The sequence below is a fragment of the Apis cerana genome, linkage group LG13 (assembly GCF_029169275.1).
Source record: "Apis cerana isolate GH-2021 linkage group LG13, AcerK_1.0, whole genome shotgun sequence".
Lineage (NCBI taxonomy): Eukaryota > Metazoa > Arthropoda > Insecta > Hymenoptera > Apidae > Apis > Apis cerana.
The window spans coordinates 10,386,836-10,407,882 of NC_083864.1; the positions used below are offsets into that span (position 1 = coordinate 10,386,836).

A 21,047-nucleotide genomic window follows, 5' to 3' on the forward strand; every position below is an offset into this window, starting at 1 on the left:
CGCTCCTAACAGAGGCGTTGTTTAATTTAATTTAATATATCGTTATGATACCATTATAATTATCAACAGACAATAACAAACAAAAAAGAAGTATATTTGAGATTCATTCTGATGAAAAGTATCCTATCTTAATAATTCACCACATATAACGATTAATTATTATAATTAATCGTAATTCCACGTTTTCAGACGTGGAACGTAGCATGGCAATTTTAAAACGTGGAAAATTCACTGGCAAAAAGCAATAGCATATACGATACATCTCGAAATAAACGAACAGACCTCCATCGAGCAAATAACGTTAATAGTTCCATTCGATTCGTTCGGCTGGTCATGAAAATCCGAAAAATTCGCGGAATTTTTCGCGCGCGAGAGCGACAAAGATGCGGGCAACGTTGTCAGATCGTAATCGATTAAACTCGCCGTTCCGTGTCGTAGATTGTCGCGCACCGACTAGTCGGCTGGTTATCGGTAATCGTCTGTAACCGCGGCACAGGTCCATCGGTTGACTTATCGACGAGTTCGGCCGATTTCCATACGTATCCACGCTGCGTATCGTGCATTACCGGTATTGAACACGATTCGAAGGCGAGGAACGAAGCGTGACACCGAAATGGGGATCGAATTCTGCGACGATCGGGCGCGGTTTTAGGCCGAATTAAGCTTCGAATGCGTGGTTCACGGCATTGGAAACGTTTCGCGTGCGTTTTAATTAAAGGTCACAGTTTCGATCACGTGTACCTTGGATTAATCTTTAATTGATTATTTTTTTTGTTTTAGTGATATTAACTCTTCCATAATATCAATTTAATGGAGCTTAAAATAGAATAATCTGCTTAACACGTAGTGTGCCATTGGAGGGATTATTTTTAGATGAACTTTGATATTAAATTAACGATGTAAATATATGAATAAGACTGTTAATATATATATATATATATATATCTGTTATATGTGTAATTTTTTAATAATTATTTTATCAAAATGTGTTGTTTCGTTGCCTTTTGTAAAAATAAAAAAATACGAACTTGAAATATTATATAATATCGTGCAGAAGACAAAAATTGTACTTCTTTTCGAAAATAGTAAATAATTGGTATTTGTTTAATCCGTTTCGCAATGTTCTGACAATAATAGATTGAAAGGTTACAAAAACTGAATATATTTTTCCAACAGTTTTAAAAAAAAAATTTTATTTAGCCTCGATCTCAAAAAAAAAACATTGTAAAATTTCTTTCTTTTTGTTTAATTTGAAATATCTCCGCATCAAAAAAAAAATTCATATTTCATTTATATATTTGAAACAATAAACGCTACGTGTTCTCTTGCAATCTTACTCTTCAAATAAACAAACAATACAATATGTAATATATGATGTGCTAATTTTGAAACGAACGAACGATGACATCTAATTTGTTTGGATTACAGAGAGCAAAGCCAAATATTAATTTTACAAATCAAATAATTCAAATCAAAATTTTACAAATATTAATTTTCTAAAAATGTATAATGCTCGTTATAAATTTTCTATATAAAGAAATACAGAAAAATTAAGAAGGCAAAAAAATCGACAAGATCGAATAAAAATCTTACAAAGTTAATAACAAATATTTTGAAGAAATTTTGAAGAAAAAGCGTTGCATCGAAATGTATTCTAAAACCAATTATTATAACATAAAAGTCTTCTTTTAATTCGAATTCTGCAAATATAATAACCTGTGAAAATAATTACTTAATTGTAATAAAAATGGTTACATAACGATAAAAGTGTACACAACTTTTCTCGACATATTTTGCTTTTGAAATTCATGATCAAAAAAAAAAAACGAGTGACGTTAATTCGTTAGCTGTCGTCCTAACACGATTAATAAGCTATCAAAATCGACGTAACAAAGCTGGATATAGAATGCAATTGCGTTATGCAAACACGTGCATATGTTATTATAAACGTGTAATTGTACAGTGATATCGATGCTATCTTATGAAACCATAATACCCACGTGCAATATTCTCGATGAAGTAGAACAGAAGCATATTGGTTGTCACGATGCCTAACGTGACGCATACGGTATATTGCTTTAGAATTGCGGCGTAGCAATTTGGCGCCATATGTAAAACCAAAAATGGTTCTTTCCACGATATAAGAGAAGGTTAATAAACTCTGAGTTAATTTGATATTCGTGGCTTTTAACTGGAGCTTATTATACAAATTATTGGTTGTTATTTCATTTCAAAAAATAGTTGATTTTAAAAATTAAGGTTCAATTTCTAATTTTCAAATATTTTTCCGATATTATATTTGCAGGTCATTTTCATGATCATTACATCGTTTACATCGTTATTCGATCTATGTCGTATCTCGACGTCCTTACAATCGATCAATAAAATATCAATCGATTATTGGAAGGCCTTTTATTTCGTCCATGGTGATATAGTAATATTTTCAAACTTCTATTAGAAATCTGTTATTAAAATTGCAGGATCTGTATCCTATATAAAAAGAAGCCTAAAGAAAGAAATACACTTTGGCAAGATTTCAATCATTTGTGAATTGATATTCTAACATCAGGGAAATAGCTGTAAGATAGCCAAAAATCACTGAAATTGAAACTTTCGATCGGATACCAATGCTGAGAATGTTTAAAATAATATTTAAAATAATACCGATTCGTTATTTCTTTCAATTATTTGAAAATTATACGATCAGATAAAAGAATTTCGAAAAAAGCATTTTGATTTTTATTAAAATCAATTCTATTTACATTAATTATTTTTATTAAAAATAATTATAATTATTTGCATAAGGAAGGATCAATGATGATGATGATTCGATTTCGATTATTGAAAATTCAGAAAAATTCGTAGCTGTTCTAATACAAGAAGAATCGGCTAAAAATCACTTCTTCAACTCGGTAATTATATTTGCATAGCGTAGATAATTGTAACGAGAACGCAATGGCGTTGGAGTCATCTAACGGTCGTAATCGGTACTATTGATCGGGCCGATTGTCAATAATTATGGCCTACGTTTGAAATAATATTTAATGTAAGTAATGTTCAAGATATTATTTATTAAAAGCGTATATACAAATAAATAGAATTTTATAATGATTATTTCATGTATAAATAAAAATAAAAATTGTTTACCATTTTTTAATTATTGTTTTTTAATTTATAAATTATTGTCGTTTCATTTTGTTTAACAATATCTGAAGCTTCAAGTTTTATTTCCAACAAAATATTATACACTTATGTAGATTGCAAATCAACTTGCTATGTTTGCAATAGAAATGCTCAAATTTACAATTTGGCAAGGAAGGAAAAGATAGTTTAAATGTAATCTGAAGTCATAATATTTGCCTTGTACACAGAAGTCGGATTAAATGTGATGATGTACGAAGGAACCATTCTCCGTATGCTTTCACTCTTTTTTCTTTCCTTTTTTCGGAAGGGGGGGGAGAGATTCCACTCAGAAGTACCTTAACAGCGCTAAGAGCACGCTTTCAGAATTCTAGCAGCAACATCAAATTAAGGAAAGTAACCTGATGTGGACGTAATAAGACGGTAGACTGAACCATATTCGAACTCGACTGAAGAGATTCGTTTACTTTTCATATTCGCCACGTGCTTCCAAGAAATAAATTTTGTACATCCTAGATATATATATATATACATTTTTTTCAAACTATTATTATCGTTATTCGATTAATTTTATGTATATACAAATCTCTTATTATATTTAATAACAACACGGTGTCCATAATTTGACAAAATTAAATTTTATCGATTCTTCTTATCTGTAAAGAAATATTAAATACAATAGGAATTCACTTCGTGTCTTCTACGCCAAATCACTTTCGGGCTGGCCTAAATTCAATCCGGACCTTCTTGGTTTCCGAACCCCTACTGGCCTCGAGCCATAAGGCACAACACGCCTATTCTATCACTGATCGATTCGAAAAAGGGCAATAAGTTTCCGCGGAATTACCTATCTTAGCCAATTTTATAACGCATACACACAAAAAGTATATAAATCATGAAAAGCGTATAAGAAAAATAATCAAAAATATAAGAGACAATGCGAATATCAGCAAATCATTGGGTAAAAAAGAATTCAATTATTACGAGGAATAATTTTATTCTGAATTAATAAAAGATTTTATTAAAAGGAGTTCAACATTCGGATTTATTTATTTTAAATTAATGACAAGTGCATTTTTATTATATAAAGGCTTTATGCATCGAGTTCGTGTACGATTAATATTAATATTTGAATTTATTTGCAATATTCATTTTTGATTTTTTACAATTTTTTACTCCAAATATTTGTTTAAATATTCATTTGTAAATTATATAATTAAGGATAAGAACAAACATTTTTTGTGCGAAGGATTAAAAATACAAAGAAGATTGAATCAAGAATAAGTGAGGAGAAAGAATAAATTATGCAGAACAAAGTTCTATATTCTCTCGAAGCGAAATTTTCTGGAAACAAATATACAGAATATTTACGATTACAAGAATTCTGGAATTGTTGCCGATAAGAACACGAAAAATATCCAATGGACTGTGCAAAATGGACAATGAGAGAAGAAAGTACGAGCAAAATTTCTGAGATTGGACATTGAATATCTTTTTATTCTCAGAAGAAGGAAGGAACAACAATGCTGTAACGTGAAACAGTACCGTTCCTACCTTTCTCGTTTCGAATCATATCGAATTATCTTATTGAAGTATCTTTCTTGTACTATCTCTTTCGTACTATCTGTTTCTTTGAAATTTTCTATCCTAGACTAGCAAAAAAAAAAAAAAAAAAACCTGAATTAATTCTCTATTACCACTGCACACAAATTTCCTCATTTTTACAAACCCTTATGAAAACCAAAGAGATCAAAAAATTCCACCGTGAAATATTTGAATTTAATTTTAATCGGTTTATATTTACGTGTAAAATTATTTTAAAAAAGAGAAAAGCGGCATCGATCGATGTAACAATAGGACTCTCGAAAATATTAATAAAATAATAAAATAATAAATTCGAGATATGCAAGAATTCTGTAATCTAATCGTGCACATACGCGTGTAAATACAATTCACGAGGCTGGCTCCATTATTTCGATCCTTGCTTCTGGATAGACTTGGAAACGTGGCGAGCAATAAGCACGAAAGGTTTATTTCGCAAGCGCAAAGCTTTATTTCCCGTCTTTCTGGATTTAATACGAAAAGAGCCTCGTGAATCGATCGTTGTCGCTCTCGTCATCGGGCAAGCCTTACTCACAGCAGCCCCTTTAAGACGTTGACGCCTCGTTGAAGGAGAGAAGGGATGGTGGAGAAGGGTGAGAGAGGTCAAAAAGGGATGAAATAACGACTCGAATAATAGGGAGGGGAGGAGAAGGGAAAGAATGGAGATATTACCGTTGGATGATTTTTATTTTTCCGATGAAGATTGCCGTGCCTAGATTGTGAATAATTTTCCATAAATAACTATGTATTATGTTATTTAACCTAATTTTACATAATTTTTTCTTTCAATTTTTTTAGACACGTTATCTCTTGATAAGAACCTTGTAATTATCTTTCGAGTCGTGATGCTAATTAATCGAAGCAACTTTTTTAATCGATTGATATTTCATCCTTTGTTTGAAATTATCCTGAAATTGCTCAGATATTTCTTCAATACGATATCTTCATTTCGACAATTGATTACTTTTTTTTTAAATTAACGAAACGATATTTGAAAATTGATCGCTATATTTAACCTAATTTTACATAATTTTTTTTTTCAATTTTTTTAGACACGTTATCTCTTGATAAGAAGCTTGTAATTATCTTTCGAGTCGTGATGCTAATTAATCGAAGCAACTTTTTTAATCGATTGATATTTCATCCTTTGTTTGAAATTATCCTGAAATTGCTCAGATATTTCTTCAATACGATATTTTCATTTCGACAATTGATTACTTTTTTTTTAAATTAACGAAACGATATTTGAAAATTGATCGCTATATAAATGGAAAATCGTGTGAGATAATTATACATCAAACGTATAATTACTACAATGAATATAAAGTAGGTATTATGGGTAAATTACGTACTTTGTCAGGGACGTTTCAATTTCTCTCCCTTGAATACGATCGTCACCCTCCTCTACACGACTATCTCTTCCGAAATGATGACATCGACGTTGAATGTCTTCAACCAGCTGGAACCGCTAGGCATGCAGGAATTAATTAACCTTTCGATTTAATTTTATCCGTAGATTAATTTTGGTTCGAAAGTTTACACATACTGGGATGTCTGAAATAAATTTTAAACGAGAAATACAATTTTAATTAAAGCTGATACTTAAAAATTTAGAAAAATTTGTTTCTATTTAATTCCGACTTAATTCGATTAACTTAAAATCTGTAAATCAATGAATACTCGTATTGATAATAAATAAACGGATAAAGTATGATATTATTTATATTTATAAATGTAGAATAAAATTGAGTAGTGTGAGATAGATTTCCAATATTAATTTTCTCGATATTCAAAGAAAATTTTATTTTGAATTTTCAATTTATTTTCTTTTTTCTTTTTTTGCGCAGAGAACAATATGTTACTCGATATTACAGTTTGATAGCAGTACACCTTGTACATCCTACGTACGGCTCATCGTATATACAGAAAGTTTGTTTATAAAACTTTCAATGCAGCGAGAATGCTGTATCATAAAATTTTATTATATTTTGTTTGTTATGCATTTTTTTATTATAAAATAAATACGATATTTTATTAATTGAATTAATTACATTATATTTATCTTTCGTACCATTATTCTTTCATTATTTTATGACTTCAAGAAAGGATAGGAGAAAAATATTAGTTAATCATTTCTAGAAAGATAACGTTATTATTATTGTTCCTTTGAAAATGATATTTATGCTATACCATAAAGCCGTAAACACGAAATACTGGAATGTTACAGGGGATTTTAAGCAAATAACATAATTTGTCTTTCCGTTGTTATATTTTTTAATACCGGGAAAGCAATATTATTATCCGTCTTCTAGGGAAGTAGATACCATGAAAATATTACAAAAGGTTCAATTAAAATACTGAAATCCTTTGTTAAATGGATCAAACAAACGATTGTTCGTTGATTCTTTATTCACTAATGCTCCATAATTCTCGAAATAATTATGGTATTGTTGATTAATTACAATATTTAATTAGATAAATCTTTTTTTTATAAATAGAATATTCATATCGAAACGTTAATAACAATTTCTCGAAGAAATAATATTAAATGTAAGATAAACAGAATTTTCTATGGATTGTGCGATATATTTTTTCAACACATCAAAAACTATCCGTTTTCTCCGTTCATTTAAATAATTAAAAAGTATAATTACTTTCAACGAACAATTCATTCTCCTTCTTTCAAGATATTTTTCAGTACGATATTTCCTATTACGTTTCATCGCCTACCATTTTCTAACTAATAATTCAATTTATAATTAATTTCAAAATAATCAACGAAACGAATCGAACGAAATGAGAATAGAATTAACCCCCTTTCTGTCATTAAAATTCCAACGTCCAGCGAGAAACTAGCGCACAACTCGGTCGGAAACGAGATCGGGGCTGAAAGAGTATAAAATCCGTAACAAAGAAGCTCGCGTTTCTCAACAAATAGCCCTGTTTCTAAAACCGAACCATCCCTTGGAATCCGCTGAAACGCATTCTCTAATTCCCTCGAAACAAACAAACCGTCCACGCGTTTACGTACGCGTGTGTATTCGGTGCACACGCACGTTGCACCGAAAGTTGGGCAGAGAAGCAACTTGGCCGGAAGCGGATTGGAAAAGATCTCACGGAGAATCCAGTCGAATATTGCGCAACTTGCATCGTATCGCGCACCATCTCTGCGTATATGCACGGCGAGAAAGAGAACAGAAACAAAGAGACAATCAGGAATGCAAGCTCCGAAAAAATCGGTGCTCTCGCGTAACCCGAAAAACCACGTCGCTCTCCTCTCCTTTCGCGCTAGTAGTCGTCGTGATGATCGTCGTGGTCGTAGTGACTACCCCAACGCATACGCACTCGGGCCTATGCGCGCGCCACTCGTCCCCACTATTGTCCCCATCTATCCCCACCCCGCCCCTCCTCGCAGTTTCAGTTGAAAGACAGAAACGGCGGCTTGATTCGAGGTCAGTTTAGTCCGCGCACGAGTCGAAATAAGCTGAGCTTTCGTTCTGACATCGTCGTAACATCGGGACGAATCGCGACACGAACGAATAACGATGATCTCTCGCTCGTATCGGGTCGTGGCACGGTGAGAATCAACCGGCAACCGAGATTCCCTTCGCTCGAGAGTCGGGATAAACGAACGGCGAGTCTAGTGTTGAGTAAAACGTATGCTGTAAAATATCGGTGACGGAAGAGGTTAGGCGCGGAGGAAGGGAAGGAAGAACGGACTGTGAGATCGTTGGCTTCGTCGAGTGTCGAAGCGAGTAGAGCTAGTGTTCATTGTGCCAACCAACGGTTTACTTCGACCAGCGCCATCGTGACAAGGCAGCATCGACATGGAGGATACGGAAGCGGAATAGTGTCGTTGAGATGCCGTGAAGCAGTTCCCGAGACATGAAGAGAGCGCGACCGTGGGTAAGTAGATTTCTCTTCATCGTTCTAACTGGATCGCTCGTCCTGAGTGGATCCCCTCGCCTCGAGGGACCTTTGGCCAGCCGGAGCTCAGCCACCGGAGCGAACCGTGCTCGCCACGACGACTAATTACATTCGCCGCGTTTTGTCGACCGATTACTTCGCCGAGCGATCGCGGTCGAGAGTTTCTCGAGCTGCGACCGAGCTGCGCCACCCGTATATACTATTCCGTTTCGACTCTAATATCGTATTCTCGTTCTTCCTCTTTGATCTCCATCTTTATCCACGAGGATACACTCAGATACCTTTTGTATCGCGATTATACATTGGAATCCATAGTGTACTCGATACTCGCACGGATATACGTTCTTATTTCCTACCTTTCCAATCAGCCTCCTCTATTCTTCGCTCGTTCGATATATTCTTACAGCGAAGGTAGAGAAAACTAGGTAGGATTCTTCGATCCTAAGGGTAGACTATTTTTAATATCGCCTCTTTTCGTTGCTTTCTCGCGCTCCGTCAAGCGTGATCTCGTTGAAACAGCGCCTTTAAGACACCCCCAACAGCGGAACGAGAGTAAAGGGGTCGGAAAGAGAGCAGAATTCCGCGAGTCGATCGTTCTCTCGCTCTTAATCGCTCCTAACCCTTATCAATCTTGGCGCAAAGCTATGGTTCGACGCACTCGTCTCGTGTATTCCTAACTTTCTTCCTCGTTATCCTCCTTCTTCCGTTCCGCTCGCGCGAAGTATTTTCGTTCATTGATTTATCGGATTCGCCAGTTTCTCGCTTTCTCGCTCGATCGTCGCCGCCTGCCTACTTTGCCTTCCCCCGTTCACCCTCCGTGCTAGTTGTGTTGGTTCGATTTCGTTGCCGCTTCGACAGGTTAGTGCATCCTTCTCTCTCCCTCTCCCTCTCTTCCTCCATCCCTTCCTCCTCCCAGCCGTACTAACCTGCTCTCTTTTTCCACTCGTCCGCTCCGTTCTTTCCTTTCCTCGCTCGTCCCTGCACGTCGCTGGCTCGACACGAACGATCGAAAGAAGGAATCGCGGAATGGCAATGTCGTTGGGCGTACGGAGCGCTTATATCGGCGTTTCGTGCACGCAGACTATCGATTCCACGCGACAAGGGGCCGACTGCTACTGCCGCCGCTCACCCCGACTTGTAAACCAGCTATGTGTACGAGCTTGTGGAAAGTCACCTCGTTCCTGTCGTGACAGCACGCCGCCTTGTCTTTGCGTTAACGCCTGCCTCCTCCGCCCGTGTGTGTGCGTGCGTGTGCGCGCGTGTGCGTGGTCAACAACCTTCTCTGCTCGCGGAACGATGTCAAACGCGTATATACCAGGCTACGACTGTTCGGATGAATCGTAAACGGCGAAGGGACGGACCTACGTGCAATTTCTCGTGATTTCGGTGATCGATGCTCCAGAATAGTAGTTCTAGCAGCGAGGGTGAGAATTCTTGGCGGCTGCGGTCACCGAAATTTCGTAAGTTCCGGAATCTCGCGGTCGCTGGATAGTTCCTGCAATTTGTGATTTGGGAGTATTAGTAGTACGTGACGTAGCGATCATTTGCCACCTCATTTCGATGATTGATGATTACGCGAATGGGATGGAAGGGTGTTTTTCATTTTATTTTATAATCGGTGTTTCGTTGTTTAAAGTGGCAGAGGTAGAGAAAGGTAATTTGAAGGGAGCGTAAATATATTTTTAATAGAACGAGAACCTTTGTCGCTTCGTTTTTGTAATGGTTGTTTAATTAAGTTAATGGAGTTTAGAAATTTTCGTTGAGATCAAATTAAATATTTCAAAATGGAATAAAATTAAACGAGAAAACTTAACCGTGACGCGATTACGATTATGTTCGTTATTTACACTGCGAATTTTATTTCTAATTGTCCGTTGATAGAAATTCTGAATCAGAATATATAGATATTTCTAGTTGATGGGTTTCCATTGAACGAAGGAAATTCGCAATATATTTCACGAAAGATTCATCAAGTCGCGCATTAGATTTAGTTTCCATTTAGAACGCTGGCCAAACAATTTTCGAATAATCGAGCGACTCGCGGCGAATATGACGCGTAGTCAATCACTTCTTCCAATTATTCTTTTCAACGCTAGTTTTACGATGTAAGAAACGACGTTTGCAACAACGCATCGACGATAAATCAAATTTATCATCGATATACGATACCGCGTTACGAAAATGATTTACATCGACGAAGGCCATTCTCCTGATTCACGTTCGACTCGCGCGTGTAACAGCGGCAATAACAGAGTCCGTATAAATAAAATTCAGAAATCGTTTTGGAAATTAGAAAAATTATTTCCTAGTTATCAAAGTGCCGCGTATTTTCCTTTTCAATTATCTCCCCCTCGCTTCTTCCCTCGTCGTTTATCTGCACCATCCCCCAGAATTTTTCAGCTTGAAAAAACCCGGCCGTCCTTTGTCTGCACGCTTGAATTTTTCATCGTCTAACGCGGGATAAAATTTTCACGGGGAAATTTTTCACGCGGCCCCGTGAACGCGTGCCTGGGACCGAAATTAACAGAGACCGCGTAATTATTCAGCGGTCAAACGTGGCCGCGTCAATCTTCTCGGTATTAAACGTTCCCCCTCCCCTCTTTTTGTTAATTTATTCGCGCGCAATGTAACCGCGCACCCTTGGCGCTTTGCCACGCGAATTTCGCAGGTAATACGTTATCGCTTAATGCCATTTATCGCGCTAATTACACGGATACGAGCGAGATACGCTCGATTCATCGCCATTCACGCTGAGATTCTTCCTCTTGAAATAAATTTTTTGTTCAAGTGGGATCGGTGATGTATCTTTATTCGATACGGTTGTGAATGATAATTATAAAATCAATAAAAGTCGTGATAAGAATCGAGAATGTGAGAAAATATAATCGAAAATATAATATAATCGTATTATAAACTATAATATAATAATATAACTATAAATAATATAATAATAATAATAAAACTATAATATAATATAATATAATCATATATAAGCTATTCTGTTACAAAGTAATAATTGGGATAGCTTAATTTAAATTTACACGAGTAGGGTGAAAATATGGTGATTAGATAAGTTAGGAATCTGGCAAAAACAGGGTTGATAATTTTCGAATTTGAGGAATTTGAAGAATTCTTTTAAATTAATTCTTTTATATTTCCAACGAAAGTTGCCTCCTTACAATGATTATAAGATTTCGCAGAATGTATCTTGCATTTCGTTCGAGAAAGAATCTTAATTAATTAAAAGTAATTAGCTATCTTATAAATTAATTGAAGCAAGATTTGTGCTCGCTTGAATATAAATCGAGAAAGAGAGATTTCTAATTCAAACGAAAGGAACAATAAGAAAGCATTGAAAATACGAAATAATTGATTTTTCTAATAAATTAAGTATTCCTGTCGAAAAACATTTAATTTATTTACTTTCATAATTCAAATTTCCATAAATTGTTAATAATTTCCAAACGATTTAACATTTATTTATTCCATTAAAATTTTCTGACCAAGTTTATCGCACAAAAATAAAAGAAACGCGTAAAATCGGATCGTTTCGCCATTTCATATCGCGAAAACGAGTGTTACAAATTCCATTATCGCCGGTTGTGTCCACCATTTCCGCGTTAGCACAATAGAACTCGTTATCGCGAGTTTCTTTTACTTTCCAACGAATGCGACGACGCACGATCCACCACCACCATCCTCAGTCTTCTTCCTTCTTCACCTTTTCCCGCCATTCCTCATTTTTGAACGAACAACGATCGAAGAATTCCGCCCACACGAAAACATCTCGATCTTTTTACATCCAAGAAAATATCCGAACGATACCCTCCCACACTTTCTTTTGCTTTTACTTTTTAACACGAGGTACTCGATCAGTTCTTAATAATAATAAAAGTCAAGGTCACGAGCAAACACGACCTATACGCGGGATCAATCGTGAAAACCTATTCGATCGCTATCGCCTCGCCACCCCTCAAGTCGACCAACTTGACCAAGGAGGGCGAGATTCGATCGTACGTGACACCTTCCTCGGACTTTCTCGTACTCCATCTTACTTTTCCTAAATTTTTCATTCCAAGGTACTTCTTTCCGTAGAATTTTGACGAGAATAATAATCTAGGAATCTATATATATATATAAATCAAATCGTCGATATGTTACAATTTAAAAAGAAAATATAATAACGTGAAAGATTTGTATAATATTATTACAAATTACGATAAATACACGGAGGAAGACATTGAGAATGTATACAGGAAAATTTCGATCAAGATCCTGTTATATTGTATTATAAAAGGAAGAGTGAAAACGTATGCGGATGATAAGCTGTCGTTACATAAATTTCTCTCCCTCGTCGTGAAGAGAGGGGCTCCTCTTCTCCTTGGCTTTATTCCTATAAAGGGGGGAAGGGTCGGGCTAGGTTGGCGGGATTTCGCTCTAAAAGTAAAGTTCGATCGTCGACTTTACGATTCTGTAGGAGGCAGGAACGAAGTCACGTTGGCAGGTGGTTCGTGGCGAACGTTGACCGAGAATGAAGCAGTCTGCAACCCTCTCGAGCGCCTCTGAGGTTAAACCACTTGTAGATTATTATTATTTTTTCCTTTCTTTCTTTCTTTTTTTATATATACTTTGACTTTTTTCTTCAAATATTTAAAAATCAATCGTTTCTTTCTATTCGATTTATAGAAGAAAAAGTGTATCGGAGATATGGAAAAATGGAAAAGAAAGAAATGTAAGTTGAAAAATCGTTTATTAATTACTTTGTCGTGAGTAACTTTTTGGTTTTGTTTGAAAACGTGTGACTTGCTTGGGAAAATTGAATCTAAAGTGTCCCGTGTAAAAATAAAAGGAGAGCAAGTGAAAAACTTTGCGCGAAAGGAAGGAGAAATGGTAAAGCAATCCATTGTTTTTAGATATCACATTTCTAAAACGAGCAACGTTTCACGTTTCGATCAAAACAAAAGAGTTGTTCGTATAACTTTGAGAATTAATTTTTCTAGAAATTGTTCGCATTCATTGAAAATTTTCCCCTTGATTCGATAAGGGTTATCTGTTGCAAAAATTATGAATAATTTCGTTATCGTTCTATGATCGATAAATATAATACAATAGATATTATGCACGTTCCTAAATTAACATTTTCATCAAACGTCATTCGTTAATCTAATGAAAATTCATAATGAAATTAGATTCATAAAAAGTGTCGTGTCGCTTCACGCTGAATTTTGAAGAAACGCGTTACAAAAATTGAAGAGGTAATTAATATTACGAGGTAATTTATATGAGGTAATTTCAATCTTGATTTCAGCCAATATCGGTTCATGCATATTATATGACATAATCTCATACATTTTGATACGGAAAGCTAATAAATATTAAAAATATATAATTTTATTAGATATTATATCTCCAAATAATTCCCCTTGTTATGCAAATATTTTCTGATCACTTTATACGCAACGACTATTGGAAATATAAATTTGTTCACATTTGTTTCGCATCTCGATAGAAAAGAAAAAGTATCTTCCAACGCCAGTTTCGATAATTCCATTTATCAAGCGATCGAACTTACATTTTGTACACAGAACTCGTTCCAACTTCTTTAAGTGAAACGGGTCGATCATTCGGTAGACACTCGACTCTCGCTCCGCTTAAATTTCCTAATTCCGCTGATTTTCCTTTCGATTCGTTAATTTTTCACAAACGTCAATCGAAATGTATATATTTCTGCGGATAACGTTTCGTGATCAATAACATATTAATCTAATCAGATGTTGTCGATGCGCTTTGTGGCGCTCCGATTGGTAATTATTAACTCGGGAAAATGGAGGGAAAATCGAGTGTGGCCCAAAAACAAAATTTATACCCAAATTAACGAAATAATTGTATATATATATGCTTATCAACAACGACCAGAGGATTAATAAAAATATTAATCTGAAAATTTCGCGGAAATATAGAACGAAAAGGAAAAATCGTGTCAAATATTCACGTTTTCATTTTAAATTTCATTTCAAATTTCAAATCATTCGATTCGATTGTCCTCTCGAAAAAGAAGGAAGAAGAAAAAAGGGAAAATTATGCCGATCATTTTTAACGTTCGCGAAATTCAATATTTTTGTACGAAAGAGATTCGATAAAACGTAAAGCTATCCTATTTGCTCTCATTGATTTTTCTAGAAAAGTAGGGAGGGGTTTAAGCAGGCTGAGAGTTGTAATTAAACGCGAGCAACTCGGCGATGAACCGATGTAACTCTACTATTCTAATAGCGCACAACGTGTGCGTTGCATCATTGGAATCGTCGAAGTTAACGTTTATCGAAACGCTTGGTTACTCCTTGATAAACGTGCTTTTCGGGAACGAAATCGCAGTTCAAATATGTACGAAGATGATAATTTCGATGTTAAATACCCGATAAATTATTAAGCCGCTTAAAGTCAAGTCGTAGATTTAATCTTCTAAGCTTCTTTATTCCCCAAGAGTTCGTTAAAAAGTCAAAAGTATATATCCTTGGATTCGAAAATCTTTTAATAATAATAATAATAATAATAATAACAAGCAACTTGATCGATTACTATTAACTTGTTTGCAGTTGAGAAGAAAATATCAAACATCGTTTATCGATATGCCATATCGACAATAGAATTTATTGCTGAATTATTAATTAAGTATTTATTAATTAATACATAAAAACTTTATTAATTAACGTAGAAATTACTTGTTCGTAATAATAATAATAGTTGATTATTATTGAATGATTTATTATGAATCGATTATTATTAATTTGTTTGCAGTTGAAAAGGAAAGATAGAATTCAGAATCTATTGTATTGAATTATTAATTAGTATGTATAAAAACTTTGTTAATTAATGTAGAAATTATTTTTAATAATAATAATAACATTATTTGTAATAATAATAATAACAAGCAAGTTGATCGATTACTATTAGTATAAATATTGATTAGTATATATAAAAACTTTGTTAATTAATGTAGAAATTATTTGCAATAATAATAATAACAAGCAACTTGATCGATTACTATTAACTTGTTTGCAGTTGAGAAGAAAATATCAAACATTAAACATTGTCGATATACTATCAACAGTAGAGTAGAATTTATTACTGAATTATTAATTAAATATTTATTAATTAATATAGAAATTACTTGTTCCTAATAATAATAATAGTGATTGATCGATTATTATTATTTTGTTGCAGTTGAAAAGGAAAGAATTTAGAATTTATTCCTGAATTATTAATTAGTATGTATAAAAACTTTGTTAATTAATGTAGAAATTACTTGTTTGTAATAATAATAATAGTTGATCGATTATTATTACTTTGTTGCAGTTGAAAAGGAAAGAATTTAGAATTTATTCCTGAATTATTAATTAGTATATAGTATAAAAACTTTGTTAATTAATGTAGAAATTACTTGTAATAATAATAATAGTTGATTGTTATTGAATGATTTATTATGAATCGATTATTATTAATTTGTTGAAAAGGAAAGAATTTAGAATTTATTCCTGAATTATTAATTAGTATATAGTATAAAAACTTTGTTAATTAATGTAGAAATTACTTGTAATAATAATAATAACAAGTAAGTTGATCGATTACTGTTAGTATGTGTAAAAACTTGTTAATTAATGTAGAAATTATTTGTAACAATAATGATAACGAGCAAGTTGATCGATTACTATTAACTTGTTTGCAAAGTTGAAAAGGAAAGATAGAATTTAGAACTTGTTGTACTGAATTATTAATTAATATGTATAAAAATCTTGTTAATTAATGTAAATATTAACTTGTTCGTACTTTTTTGATTTAAACTCGGTCGAGCAAAAAATTTCACGATATTCTGTTACATCGAATGAATATATATATAGAAATCACACGAGACAAACTCAAAAAACAGCAAAAACTTCCCGCTGTAGCGATATTTTCTTATCATTTGTGGGTTATCGTAACGAGTGGCGCGGGTTCTGAATCTAGTTTTCCCTTATCTGACTATTAACGACCATCCACCAAGCATTATTTTCTTTGTTTATATCTCGATTATTATCCACCTGCTATTTCTTCTTATTTCTATGCGCAAAAAAAAAAAAGAAAAATACAGATACAAGAACGGGGAAAAAATAAGTAAAAAAATTCTATCATTAAAAATTCTGTTATAGGATTATTTAATCTCTTTACACTTTGAATTACGTTGACACGATGACTCGTGATAAATATTTTTATTATCAAATTAAATATTGGTTTCAAAATCTTTGGTTTCATATATCGTTTATCTTGCACCTTGTCCAGATCATTCGAAATTGTGACTGGCCTCCAAATTGCAGAAACACAAAAACCCATGCCAGGAATATTATTTCGTTTCAGAACAAGATAAACAGAGAAATAAAACGAGATTCATCGTCCATGTTCGTCTTTTACTTCTTACTTTAAAATAATGTCAAATCTATTCTACTCGTTCACGATGATCTTGTCTTATTTTATTTATCACAATTCTCTCATTCCGTTATCCAATTATGATTAACTCAGAGCAACGAATCGGTTAAAAAATACGCTGAATCGTCAACATTCGATCGTCCAATTCAATTTAATTGTATTACGAAAAAATATTCTTTTCGCGCGTTGAACGAATCGATTTCTCGCAATTAAATATTTTCATCGAGGCGGAGGTGCGATTTTTTCCAACGATCTTGCTCTAATGGAGGAACAAGGTGGAATAAGAAGAGGGTGCAAAGGAGGAGGCCAGGTTTGGTTATAAATCTCCGGCTGGTTGAAAGTGGGTTTCATTGCTCCCTGTGTAAAGGGTCGGTAATTAAACCGCGGCAAGAGCCCCTACAATCCTGAATTGTAAATCCACTGCTACGTAATCTGATAATTGCGGATTACAGTAATGAGATAGATAAGCGTTTAACCAGAAAATAGGTTCAATGCACGCGTGTACGTGTTGCCGGAGTTCAGATCGCGTACATCGAGTTTCATGCTCGAGGAAGCGGGTGAGTATTTCAAGGTGGCCACGTCCACGCTCGAAAATTCCTCCTTCTGTGCTTCTAAATTGACTTTTTAACCGCATTAAACAACATTTTGTACACGAAGGATCGTATTTCTAGGCTGAACGAAACGATCGAACAAATTGAAAGGGTTAAATGCTTATGCTTATTTTGGTTTGATAATTTTGAAAGTTGCGGCATTAATTACATTTTCGAAATTAGTTTCTTTGATTTCTCGGGCTGTTGGAAACATTAATGGATAAAAGAAGAAGAAATTCGAATAATTTTCCTATTTCCAAGAATTTTATTCAATATAACGGAATAACAAAACTTGTTCCTCTTGTTTGGCAAAAGTGCACTGATCGCAATGGTCTTTATTCTGATTAATGAAATTTTTCCCATAATATTTTTCTCTCGTTGATATTTAAGAGGACTCGAAGAAGGCAACGAGCGAAGATTATTAAATAATCAATGCCGATTTCTATGCCGATTCATTGGTTCAAGATTTTATTTTCATTTCATCGATTCTGTTCTTTTCGAGTAATGAGATGAATTCTAGAGAAAGTTGTCTATTCGTAAAATATATTTATATTTTACACAAATTTGATTTTTAATCGGCGGTTTTCCATCACACAATAAGAGAAACAATAAGTTTACGAAATTCTACCAAATTCCAGATAACATTCTACGCCTACGATATTTTAAAGTTTTCTTACGATTTAAACGACGCGCTGGACTGGAAACCGCAGAGAAGCTGGCGGTCATATTGATTTACGAGGCCGTTTACATATGGTAGAGACGCGGAAGATAATAAAAAATAAAACGGAAAATAAGAGTGGAAAGTTTGGACGTGTTCCAAAATAATTTTTCGACTTGCCCATCAACTACCATTTATCGTGTTGATGACGTCGGAAGGAAAGCGTGATAATTACTTCTTTTCTCGTATCATTAAACTACAAAATATCGTTCGAACAGAATTATTAATTAGAATATCATACCAGAGATGTCTAATTGTCGTTATTGAAATAATTGGAGAGCGTTTGATCGATTGAACTTCGCGAAACTATTTATTTTCCATGCAACAACGGTATCGATAAAACGAAAGAGCGTAAAATTTGAATTGGACTTGCTTCGATTTGCATATAAATACCGGAGAAAAAAGGAGAAAAAAAAAAAAAAGAAAAGGAAAAAAAAATGTTAAAACAACGGTGAACGAACGAAATTTCATTCCCGTTCGATGCTCCATCGTTTTATTAAAAACTTGGTGAATACTAACCTCAAATGTAGACCAATATGGCGTCGACCAGTAGCGCCAAAGCGAACATCAGCCTGATTTCCATAACAAACCGCGGGCAAAAGTAAATTAAAAATTCACGCGTCGTTGAAGCGTTTTATTGAAAGTTGGAAAACACGCGTGAATAAGCTAGGAATTAAAAGTGTCCAAACCAAGTTTATACGAATCGAAAGATATTTTTTTTTTTTTTTATAACGATCTTTTAGGAGAAAATAGCCCAAGGATAATTTTCTAATGGTTACGATATATATATATATATATGTATAATTCTTTTCAAAAAGGATGAAAGCTCTCTCAAAGTAACCGCGTCTGAAGAACATAGTGTTAGCTGCTTTTCAAACAGTTTTAACCCGATAGGAAAATACGAAAATACCAATCGTGTTACTCGCGGTGATTACTCTCATTAAATTGAAAATACTAAAGTCGATTGGATTTCGATATATTTTAGACGCGATTTCTATTTACTCGCTCGTTGATTAATAAATGGAATCACGTTGAATTCTGCGTCGAAAAGTTGTTTAGGGATTCGGATATTTGAGATGAAGAGCACGAAGCTAGCTGCATCATGATAATTTTCTTCTACTTGTCCGACTACACTCGTCTGGCGATGCGTAACTTACTCTACTTGCTCGATTATAACCGATCTGTACCACTTTTAATGACCATTTTCAACGCTTCCTCGAAAGTTTCTCTCGTTATTTTTAAACATTCGTCACGAGATATTTATTGCAATTTAATAATATTTAATATTATTTTCGTAATCGTGATTGCAAATAATGAGTTTTGTTAAATTTGGTAATACTTTTTTCTTTATCTCAGTTTGCGTAGAACATATATACATTTATATTGTATTACTTTATTGTAACTGATAGTTTCGTGAAATTTTAACGAATAAAATTAGTTGCATTATGCAAGGGAACCCAGATGTTACTGGTTAAAATTTGAAAGAAATTTTTCTCCCAAGTTGCTTCGGGAAAAACGTACCTTGTTTTAACGTAATTTCCGAGATAATCAGCAATTCACAGGCGTTCCCTCGGTTTCTTAAAGAATTCAACCGGGTTCATCGTAAAAAGAAAATCGTGAAATAGGTCGTTTCCAAGCTGGAAAATATGAAAGGAATCGCGCGATTATCTACGAGGGTAAAACACGGTATATTTATAATAAACAAGGAGAAACTACTTTCCAGACGACACATTGATCCTGAATTCTGTATATTTCTGTACATATAACAAGTTTAGGGAAAGACAAGAGATCAACCAGAGAAATCTGGGAATGTTTCGAGAGTTAATTATAAGTTTAGATTGTAAATTCGAATAGATAATTAATACAAATCTTTTTTTCAATTTTACGAGTAAATAAAATGTTTGTCATTTGTCAATTTTATTAGAAATTTTTAATATTGAACAGGTGGAGAGGAGACGAGATAAAGATACAATGATTGGGAAACTGATTAGGAACATAATATATGTAGATTGTTTTGAAGATTAAATTAGTTTCTGTAGTAATATAAATTGCAGATTATCTTCTAATGGATTCCCTCTACTTGTCTGAGTGTAACTAATCCGCGCTACTAGTCTAATTATACTCATCTTATTTCACTTGTCTGATCACAACTTGCCTCTACTACTAATCTAATTATATCCATCTTATTTCGTCCGATCACAACTCCCTTATTCTACTTGTCCGCTGGTAGTGGTAATCCTATTATATTTGTCTGGCCACGTCTTTCTTATTCTATTTACCCCCGTATCTGGCCATGATTTGCCCTCCTCTCGAGTCTTTTATTTTCTTCTTATTATAATTGAAATTTATTTATTTATCTGATCATTTCCGAATACTTTCATCGATGATAAAAAAATATAAAATGAACAGTTGTTGCAATTATATAATTTTCATATCAAAATTTTCATGTTAAAATTGAATCGTATATATATATATACACATTAAAGAGAAGCAATGCCCTTTTTTTACGCATTTGTTAATGGAGTTTAGAGAGTCTCCAGGGAGAAAACGATTAAGGAAGGGGGGAAAATCGTGAAAAATGGACCACCAAGAGGGCGACACGGAAATGTTTT

The 21,047-nt window shown here is 33.9% G+C and overlaps 2 protein-coding genes and 1 long non-coding RNA gene across 7 annotated transcripts in view; 2 read left to right on the forward strand and 1 right to left on the reverse strand.

Moving 5' to 3' along the window:
• The window catches only part of LOC108003989 (uncharacterized), an 80,515-nt gene that overhangs the window by 4,286 nt on the left and 55,182 nt on the right, over positions 1–21,047 (reverse strand). The window contains exon 7 of one of the 2 annotated variants that reach the window (XR_009832523.1): positions 6,096–6,297. The exons of the other annotated variant lie outside the window; for it this stretch is intronic. The gene's annotated coding sequence lies outside the window, so the exon portion shown is untranslated. The remainder of the gene's footprint in view (positions 1–6,095; positions 6,298–21,047) is intronic. 2 annotated transcript variants of the gene reach the window in all.
• On the forward strand, positions 193–939 carry LOC133667225 (uncharacterized). Its single transcript, XR_009832524.1, has 2 exons — positions 193–701; positions 781–939. It is a non-coding gene; the product is annotated as an uncharacterized LOC133667225 (long non-coding RNA).
• LOC108004024 (potassium voltage-gated channel protein Shaw) overlaps positions 8,179–21,047 on the forward strand; it is a 50,756-nt gene continuing 37,887 nt past the window's right edge. For all 4 annotated transcript variants that reach the window (XM_017066648.3, XM_062084188.1, XM_028669795.2 and 1 more), the window contains exon 1: positions 8,179–8,649. The gene's annotated coding sequence lies outside the window, so the exon portion shown is untranslated. The remainder of the gene's footprint in view (positions 8,650–21,047) is intronic.